This window comes from Pogoniulus pusillus, chromosome 4 (genome assembly GCF_015220805.1).
Source record: "Pogoniulus pusillus isolate bPogPus1 chromosome 4, bPogPus1.pri, whole genome shotgun sequence".
NCBI classification, from domain to species: Eukaryota; Metazoa; Chordata; class Aves; order Piciformes; family Lybiidae; genus Pogoniulus; species Pogoniulus pusillus.
This window is the reverse complement of record NC_087267.1, coordinates 20,520,787-20,531,216: the sequence shown is the minus strand read 5'-3', so window position 1 is coordinate 20,531,216 and position 10,430 is coordinate 20,520,787.

Here is a 10,430-nt window from a genome sequence, read left to right as displayed (position 1 = left end):
CAGAAAGGTCCATACTGGAACAGGTAGGTGTCCAAAGGAGGTTATGAATGTGTGTTAAGCCGGCACTGGAACAGCCTCCTGGAAGGACCTGTGGACCTGTAGGCATGGGACCCCTCTCTGGAGCAGATTTGCTGTTGAGGCTTGTGACACTGGGGGAGACATATGCTGGAGTGGTCTGTTCCTGGACTATACCCCGTGGAAGGGACCCACACTGGAGCAGTTCATGCACCTGTGGGAAGGATTCTCACTGGGGAGGTGTCTCCCATGGCAGAGCCCCCGCACTGAAGTCGGGGAAGAGTGTGAGGCGGAATTACAAAGACAATGAGTGATAAACGCCCGTTCCTCACCCTCCTGCACAGCTTGGTGGGGAGGAGTTAGAGAAAACAGAGAGTGCAGTTAAGCCCAGGAAGCAGGAGGATGGGGGAAGGGAAGTGTTTTGATGTTTGATTTTATTTCTCATTACTCTGCTGTGATCAGATTGGTAATAAATTAAAGTCTTTTCCCCAAATTAAATGTGCTCTGCCTGTGATGGTAACTGGTGAATGATCTCTCCCTGTCCCTATCCTGTCTCATGAACTTTTTCATAGAATCATAGAATGTCATAGGATGTCAGGGGCTGGAACCTTAAAGGATCATTTGGTCCAACCTCCCTGCCAGAGCAGGATCACCTAGAGCAGATCACACTGGAGTACATCTAGACAGTTCTCGAATATCTCCAGAGAGGGAGACTCTACAACCTCCCTGGGCAACCAGTTCCAGTGTTCTGTCACCCTCACAGTGAAAAAATCTTCCTCAGGTTCACATGGAACCCGCTATGCCTCAATTTCCACCCATTGCCCCTTGCACTGTCATTGGGCATCACTGAGAAGAGGCTGGCTCCATCCTCCTGGCACTTGCCCCTTACATCTTTATAAACATGAATGAGGTCACCCCTTAATCTCCTCCTCTCCAAGCTAAAAAGCCTCAGCTCCCTCAGTCTCCTCATAAGGAAGATGCTCAACTTCCTTAATCATTTTTGTGGCTCTTTTTGTTATGTGTTATCTCCCCTGAGGGCTTTATTTTAAACCTACCTTAGAACGTCTCTTCCCGTCTCAACAACTGAGTTAGCTTGAACATGAATAACTGTTTGTTTGGGTGTTTTTCCAGCAGTTTCATGCTCCCATGATATTTTTCTTTCCCTAGAGCTGTGGTGTTTATCCTTCTGGGCATTTTGCTACAACATTCAGAGACCAACCAAGTTATTTGGCATTTTATAACTCCTGAAAACAAATTGCTGCTTGATGTATTTCACAGGGCTCCATCTGACAACATAAGCATGCTTGGAAACAAATACTACTATTTTCCCAGCATTCATCATATAATAATTGTTTCCATATGTTAAAAGTTTGATTTTTTTTCCCCTGAAAAGATGTTTTAATTTGCATATAGATACACTTTTAATGTTATATTGTGTTTGTGATACAGTGTTATGTAAAATGTAGCAGTCTCATTGCAAAGGTGACTGGTGTTTGGATTGGTTGGTTTTAATTAACAATTAAACACAGCTAAGTTAAGCAACTCAGAATGACAGAATATCAGGGGCTGGAAGTGACCTCCAAAGCTCATCCAGTCCAACCCCACCCCTGCCAGAGCAGGATCATCTATACCAGATCACACAGGAACGCATCCAGGCAGGTCTTGAATATCTCCAGAGAGGATACATTATAAACTGTGAAAATCTCACAGTCCTTTCTCAGTACTGTCCATGACTGAAATGATCTTCAAAAGAGAGGAATTTTGGTGTTTGAAACACAGGCACCAAGATTTCCTTTCCAATGCATATCGGGCCCCAATATTTAGTTAGTATGTCTTACACCAAACACAGCTTTTCAGAGGGATGATTGCAGAGTGATTTGCTGGAATCAGATTTGTGGCTCTCTCGTGTTTCTGACAAATCAGGTCCAACTGGAATCCAGGCACTAATTTCAAAGGGAGCTGTTCATAGTGTTTTATAAGCCTCAAAACGTAATTCAGGGCACATTCCCAAATAAGAACCTTTTGTTTCTGATGAGAATTCCTACAAGCTTTCCATCTTATTCATCTGGCATCTGAGGGGTTTTGCATCAATGATTCATTCAAAAACCAAGTGATTATCCCATTTTTGAAGTTACTTGCTGAAGGAACTCTGAACTGTACCAGTTTTTCAGCTGAACCCCACAGAAGGGTGGGAAAATGTAGCCTTTGTGCATGTAAATGCAAGTTTTTACTTATGCAATGACTATATGCATGTTTTTCTTGACTAGCCTGTTGACTGAGATTTTAATTCTCCTAAATATTAAGCAAAAAAATCACCTTATGGTGTTCAATCCATTCACTGGTATCCATTACACAGGAATTCACAGTGCTTTCTGGGAAGAGAGGAATTACTCTGCTTAGAGCCATGCAAGATCCTTGCTATGATCCAGTTAAAGTACCATCAGAAGCCCAGATGGTACAGAAAGTTCAATTTAATCCTATGAAGGATTGAAGTTGGACCAATGATCTTACATGCATTATGGAGGAAGTCACATAGTATCTTGCTATGATAAAAAAATTGTGTTGTTCTAAAACTTTTGAGGAGTGTACTGTGTAGAAAAGTACCTTAGTGCTTCACCAGGATGTTCCTGGGAATACTGCATTATAGAATAATAGAATGAAATGGGTTGGAAGAGACCTCCAAGCTCATCCAGTCCAACCTAGCACCCAACCCTGTCCAATCAACTAGACCATGGCACTAAGTGCCCCATCCAGTCTTGTCTTATTATCAACATCTCTGTTACAGATGACTATGAAGTATTGAAGTTAGACCGATGATCTTACATGCACTATGGAGCAAGTCACATAGTAACTTGGTATGATAAAAAAAATTGTGTTGTTTTAAAACATTTGAGGAGAGTACAGGGTAGAAAACTGAGTACTTCATCAGGACATTCCTGAGAATACTGCATTATCAGCAACTCTGTTACAGATGACTATGAAGTATTGAAGTTGGATCAGTGATCATACATCAACTATGGAGGAAGTCATATAGTAACTTGCCATGATAAAAAAATTGTGTTGTTCTAAAACATTTGAGGAGGATACAGGGTAGAAAAGTTCCTGAGTGCTTCACTAGGATGGTCCTGGGAATACTGCATTATAGAATAATAGAATGAAATGGGTTGGAAGAGACCTCCAAGCTCACCCAGTCCAACCCAGCACCCAGCCCTGTCCAATCAACTAGACCATGGCACTAAGTGCCCCATCCAGTCTTGTCTTATTATCAACAACTCTGTTACAGATGACTATGAAGTATTGAAGTTAGATCAATGATCTTACATTCATTATGGAGGAAGTCATATAATAACAACTTGTTATGATTAAAAAATTGTGTTGTTCTAAAACATTTGAGTAGTGTACAGTGTAGAAAAGTACCTGAGTGCTTTGCCAGGGTATTCCTGGGAAGAATGCATTATCAGCAACTCTGTTACAGAGGACAGAGGGAAAAAAGAGAGTTATTTGCATGTGGAAGTAGCTGTTAATTCCTTTGTATCTATATTCATTTTGTTTCAATAGGCACAGAGAGGGACCTTTTTGATTTTAAAGAGCTTTTGTTATTCATGACCTAGAAGCAGTGTGGCTTCCTTTTGTATCAGGGACAGAAAATACGCAGTGTTCCTGGTAATTTTGCTTCTTTTTCTGGTTGCCACAGCCTGTGTTAATGTAAAGCTGATATAACCATTTTCCCTGAATCTGATTTGACTCATACTTTACCTAAACAATTACCAATCTAATCCATTTGCATCTCCATGCAGCTTCCAGCATCTCCATATCTCCACTTTTTTTGACTTACTCAGCGGTTAGATCAGATTCTCCTTAGAATTTCTTCCAACATCTAATATCATAATCTTTTGTTTTCTGTTCTTTTCTGTTTTGCTTCAGGCCAGCTATACTTCAAATTCTTATTTCTCAACACATGTATTTAAGCTGAAGATGAAGTAGCTACAGCTTCATCTTTTATTTTGCTTAAACATTAATAAAATGGATCTACACATTTCCCTGGGGGCGGAAGGGCACTACTAGAATCTCAGTACATCAGGTTTATTAAGTCATAGAATTGTAGAATGGTTTGGGTGGGAAGTGACCTCCAGAGGTCATCTAGTCCTCTCTCACTGCAGTGAGCAACCAGAGACATCAAGAAATATTGTGTAGAACCCTTTAAATGTAGTCTGAATTGTCATTCTAATTTTCAAGCATTCTCTGCTAGACAAGGTTAAAACTCAAACATTCAAAGGAATCATATATTCATGGACTGGCTTGGCTTGGAAGGGACCTCCAAAGCCAGCTAGCCTTAGCCCCCTGCAGTCAGCAAGGACATCCTCTATTAGATCAGGTTGATTGGACCCTTGTCTAGCCTGGCTTTGAGGATCTCCAGAAATGGGGCCTCAGCTACCTCCCTGGACAACCTGTTCCAAGGTTCTACCATCCTCATGCTAAAAAATTCATTCCAGGCCAAAATCATGACATTCAACAAGGCCAAGTGTAAGGTCCTGTACCTGGGTTGGTGCAATCATAAGCACAAATCCAGGCTGGGTGGTGAATGGCTGAGAGCAGCCTGGAGGAAAAGGACCTGGGGGGGTCTTGGGTGATGAAAAGCTCAAGATGAGTTGGCAATGTGTGTGCAGCCCAGAGGGCAGCAGTGTGCTGGGCTGCAGCAAGGGCAATGTGGCCAGCAGGGCAAGGGAGGGGATTCTGCCCTTTTACTCTGCTCTCATCTGACCCCACCTGGAGTACTGTGTGCAGTTCTGGAGCCTCTCAACACAAGAAGGACATGGAGCTGTTGGAATGAGTCCAGAGGAGGCCACAAAGATGCTCAGAGGGCTAGAGCAACTCTGCTATGAGGACAGGTTATGAGAGTTGGGGCTGTTTAGCCTGGAGAAGAGAAGGCTTTGAGGAGAGCTTATAGTGGCCTTCCAGTATCTGAAGGGGGCCTACAGGAGGGCTGGGAAGGGACTATTTACAAGGTCTTGTCATGAAAGGACAGGGGGTAATGGGTTTAAACCGGCAGAGGAGAGATTTAAACTAGATGTTAGGAAGAAGTTCTTTACAGTGAGAGTGGTGAGACACTGGCACAGGTTGCCCAGGGAAGCTGTGGCTGCTCCCTCCCTGGAGGTGTTCAAGTCCAGGTTGGATGAGGCTTTGAGTGACCTGTTCTAGTGGGAGGTGACCCTGCCTATGGCAGGGGGTTATAACTGGATGATCTTTGAGGTGCCTTCCAACATAAACTATTCTATAATTCTAACATTCAATTTAAATCTCTTCTCATTTCAAACCATTGCCTTCGTCCTATCAACACAGGCCTTTGGAAATAGCCTCTCTGCAGCCCAGACTTTTTGGAGATGCCTTTCAACTGCTGGAAGGCTGCTATTAGGTCTCCCTGGAGCTTTCTGTGCTTTCTCTTCTCCAGGCTGAACAACCCCAGCTCCCTCAGGCTGTCCTTGTAACAGAGGTGTTTTAAGCTCTCTCATTATCTTTGTGGCCCTCCTCTGGACCCACTCCATCAGGTCCATGGCCTTCCTCAGTTGAGGACTCTGTAAGCCATGTGAGGTCTTACGAGAGGAGAGCTAAGTGGCAGAATCACATTTACATGTAGTACATTGCCCTTTCTTTTGCTCTACTTTACATATTAGTGCCATGGTCTAGTTGATTGGCTAGGGCTGGGTGCTAGGTTGGACTGGATGATATTGGAGGTCTCTTCCAACCTGGTTGATTCTATGATTCTATGAATCTCTATGAAAAGAAAAAAATGAATGTTGCTCAGAATATGCTTTTATGTAACACAGAAGTGTCTTGATTGGAATATTTCCTACATTATTTATAGTTGCATTGAATTCTGACAGCAGAGGAGTTATAAAAAAAAGAAAGAGAGATAGAAAATTCTGAACCAACATTTCTTTTTCTGGTATTTCCATGTCAAACAGGGCAGGTCAATGATAAACCCAGGACTGTACTACACAGTCACACACTTCTAGAAGAGTAGATTAGCAACACACAGAGCAGCTAATGTTCACTAAACTGTTGTGGCATGCTTGAAGCTGAAAGCTTTAAAGAGCTGTTACGAAATTGTAACTGACTCTGACCCCTTCTTGAACATTTAGCATTTTCAGCTGTGCTTATTTCTGCCATCTAGGATGATTATTTTACAATGCAAGTGATTCTTCGTCCTGTAGATTTGAAACCTCCCTTTCTTTGCAAAGGACTTTGTATTAACAAGGAGATCTGTAGCAGGTTTTCATTTATGTTTTTCTTGCAAAAGTGGAATGATATAAGCTTTTCTTTTGCTTAAGCACTCTTCCTTTTCTTTACAGATTAGTCACTTTCACACTATTGCTGCTTTCAGTGTTCTTTTTCCAAGGCATATTTCATACATTTGGGTTTGATGTTTGAAATTACAGGCTGAGAGTGCTTGTAGTTAAGTCAATATTTGAGCTATGCAGCATAGGCATTTAGAGAAAGGCCAAGTCCTCTACTTGTGTAACTGTTTCATTGCTGTAAAATTCCACAAGACTGCAGAAATGATGTAGGCATCTTACAGCATCTTCTGTAACAGGAGTGTTCATAGAATCATAGAATCAACCAGTTTGAAAGAGACCTCCAAGCTCATCCAGTCCAAACAGACCAGTTAAAACAGACTCCTTTAATTCTTATTTTCCCAACTGTTATTTCAGTAGACAATCACAGAATCATAGAACCAACCAGGTTGGAAGAGACCTGCAAGATCATCCAGTCCAAACACACCAGATAAAACAGACTCCTTTAATTCTTAATTCCCCATTCATTATTTCAGTCAACAATCATAGAATCATAGAATCAACCAGGCTGGAAGAAACCTCCAAGATCATCCAGTCCAACCTAGCACCCAGCCCTAGCCAGTCAACTAGACCATGGCACTAAGTGCCTCACCCAGGCTTTGCTTGCACACCTCCAGGGATGGCGACTCCACCACCTCCCTGGGCAGCCCATTCCAATGCCAATCACTCTCTCTGCCAACAACTTCCTCCTAACATCCAGCCTAGACCTCCCCTGGCACACCTTGAGACTGTGTCCCCTTCTTCTGTTGCTGGTTGCCTGGCAGAAGAGTTGTAGTTGTTCTACAACTTCATCTCGGTGAAGGTGGCAAGAGAATGCTTTTATGAACTCTAATGTCCTTATAATGTAACTGATTCATTTTTATGGTTATATCAGACTCTGCTTTCACTAGGAGAGGAGTGGAGAAAAAAAAATCCTGACTCTGCTTTCTCTAGGAGAGGGGTTGAAAATAAACTTCCTGTTCTAGCTTTGTAGAGGACTACTTGAAAAATAGTCCATATGTAGTTTTTAGTTTGAATAGAAGAAACTAGCACAAATTAAACAAATCCACACGTTGTGTAAGCTGAATTCATAGTCAGGAAGTGTCCTGATAATGCCTTTGAATTCCTGAGCTGACAAAACTGTAGTTTTAAACCACCAATTTGCCTCTAAAAATCGTTCACACGCACGACATAAGAACCTCATAATAGCATGTAAGGAAAGCATGCAGCAAAATAGCAGGATGATATCTGGCATCTGAGAAATCACTTTGAGTCCATCATTAGCTGAGAGGGCAGATTTAGACTGAATATTAGAAAGATATTGCTTAGACTGAGGGTGGTGAGACACTGAAACAGGCTGCCCAGGGAGACTGTGGATGCCACCTCCCTGAGTGTATTCAAGGGCCAGATTGGATTAGACCTTGAGCAGCCTGGTCTAGTAGGTGTCCCTGCCCATGGGGCTGGAAGCAGATGATCCTTAAGGTCCCTTCCAACCCAACCCATTCTATGAATCTATGAATCTGTTAGGCTCTCTTCTAAATTATAGATTAAAACCTGTAGACTTTTCCTCACAAATACGTTGCACTCCATCTCACAGTGAATGAGTGATACAATAGTTCAAGTTCATTCAGTGGAATAAACCAAAGGAAGAATACCCTCCTCTGTTTCCTGAAGGTAGATTAATAGCAGAGAATCATAGAACTGTTTTGCTTGCAAAAGACCTCAACTATCATTGAGTCCAACCATCGCCCCAACACCATGACCATTAAATTGTGTCCCAGAGAACCATATCCACAGATTTTCTGAACACCTCCAGGGATGGTGACTCCACCACTTCCCTGGATAATCTATTCCAGTGGCTAAATAACCTTTCACTAAATGTTTTTTTTTTCCCTAATGACTGATCTAAACCACCTCTGGTGCAACTTGAGGCCATTTTCTCTCCTTCTGTCACTTGCTATTAGGGAGGAGAGGCCAACCCCCACCTGACTGCAATAATATAGCCTTATATTTCTTCATGAATGTGGGAATGCAAAATGAAGAAGGATGCTGACCTTGGTAATGTCCCAGGTTGAGGCTATAGGGTTAAGAAAAAATTCTGGGGACTAGAAGACTGTTATTCAATCCCATAATTCTGCTATCTCTTTATAGACTGACAACAAGGTCAGTTTGTTCTTCTTTCCTTCTCCTCCTGCCCTGAGTGTGTGGTGGGAGCCAATTTATCAGGAACATGTAAGCAGTAGGCCTCTTGGATGGTGGAGGCATTGTGGGGAGGGAGGATTGGGGCACTGGGGAGTGTAGCTTTAGTTTTTTGAGGATGGGGGAAACTTCAAGGGGATTTGCCATGGTAATTGCTTTGTAATGTCTATTGCTGTTTTCTCTCTCTAAATAGAATTCTGTATTTTCTCTCCAGTTTGATTTGAGAATTTAATCTCTGTTGGCTCTCTTTAAAAAAACCACGACAGAATTTTGGCAACCCAGATGGGACTCGAACCCACAATCCCCAGCCTCAACCTGGGACAGGTCCCCACCAGCTGCTGGCTACCTTATCTCAGAAGGGATAGATAACAGACACCTCGTTAATGAGGAAAACAAGGCATGGTTTATGCTGATGGAGTGGGTTGTCCTTAACTAATTATGCTAATATGTAGGTGTGTAACATATGCCCTGAGGGATACATTGAGAGATGAAACAATCAGTAAAGGTCTCTGGCATAATTCACATAGAATCATCTGGAGTCCATGTGGCATTGCCTTTGATCACATTGATCTGTGGGGCCTTCACCACGATTCCCGTGGCAAGCTAAACCCCGTTCTGCACCACATGAAGACACAAGAGTTTGTTGTGATTGCCAGATAATTTTCTACTGTTTTATACCATCTCCACATAACTTTTTTTTTTTTTTTTTTTTTAACATAGACATCTTTTTATACCCTATGTAATCAACTGGAATTTTATGGTGATATGTAATAATCTTATTTGTAGTTATACTTTGCTAATTTACATTTATTTTCCCTTCTTTTTAGTCTGATTCTCCTCAAATAGCATTTTTACAGATAGCATTGGGTTGGAAGGGACCCTTAAAGGTCATCTTGTCTTGTCAGCAGGGACACTTCCAACTATATCAGGCTGCCCAGGGCCAGATCAAGTCTGATCTTGAATGTCTCCAAGGATGTGGCCTCAACCACAGCCCTAGTCAGCCTGTTCCAGTATTTTACCACTCCCATTGTAAAGAGCTTCCTCCTTATGCCCAATGTAAATCAGCCCTGCTCCAGTTTCAAGCCATTGCCCCTTGATCTGTTGCTACAAGCCCTCCTCAACAGTCCTTGACCCATAATGAGTGCACACAGCTTTAGTCACTGCAGCTTGTTAGTGCAGCTACTAGTCTGAGAAGGAAGTTCTATTGATCCTTTTAGAAGTGTATTTTAAGATGGCAATTATATGATTTTTAACTTGAAAATACAGGGATTTGAATTTTGCCAATTACTGTATAGACTGATGTGGAGAATGGAGTCACCAACACATAAAGAGAGAGCATAAGGCAATTCTATCTGTAGGATTTCATTCTTAGAGAGTTGGGGGCTTTGGTTTTGGGGCGTTATTTGAAAGTCAAGAGAGTATGGAATAAGCTGGGAGCTGACATGTTATGACTTAGGCATCCTGTGCTAGTTTGAAGCTAGCTAGAATGTTTTGGTGAGGAGGATTAGATCACAGGCTGCGAAAGGGAAACAGTGCTGATGTCTACTTCACTCATAGGCCTGCTGAGATGTATAAGAACAAGAATCCAAACATAGATAGGGGAGTCTACTTCTTCTGATGGGGAGCTCTGAGCTGCATCTCACTCTCTAACCTCACCCTCCATTTTTTTTTTGACTAATCCACTTTGCTTCCTAACCCCCTGGCTGAACCTCCATTCTTCCTTGGGACTGGGGTAAGGTTGAGAGGGGTGGGAGAAGGTGGAAGGGTGGTTGGGAGGCTCTCCTGGGGACTCAGGTTCCTGAGAGGGCTGTTGTGCTTCTGTGTTACCTTTTACCTTGCATATTTCTGTCTATAACTGTATATACCTGCTTGTATGTGGTGCTA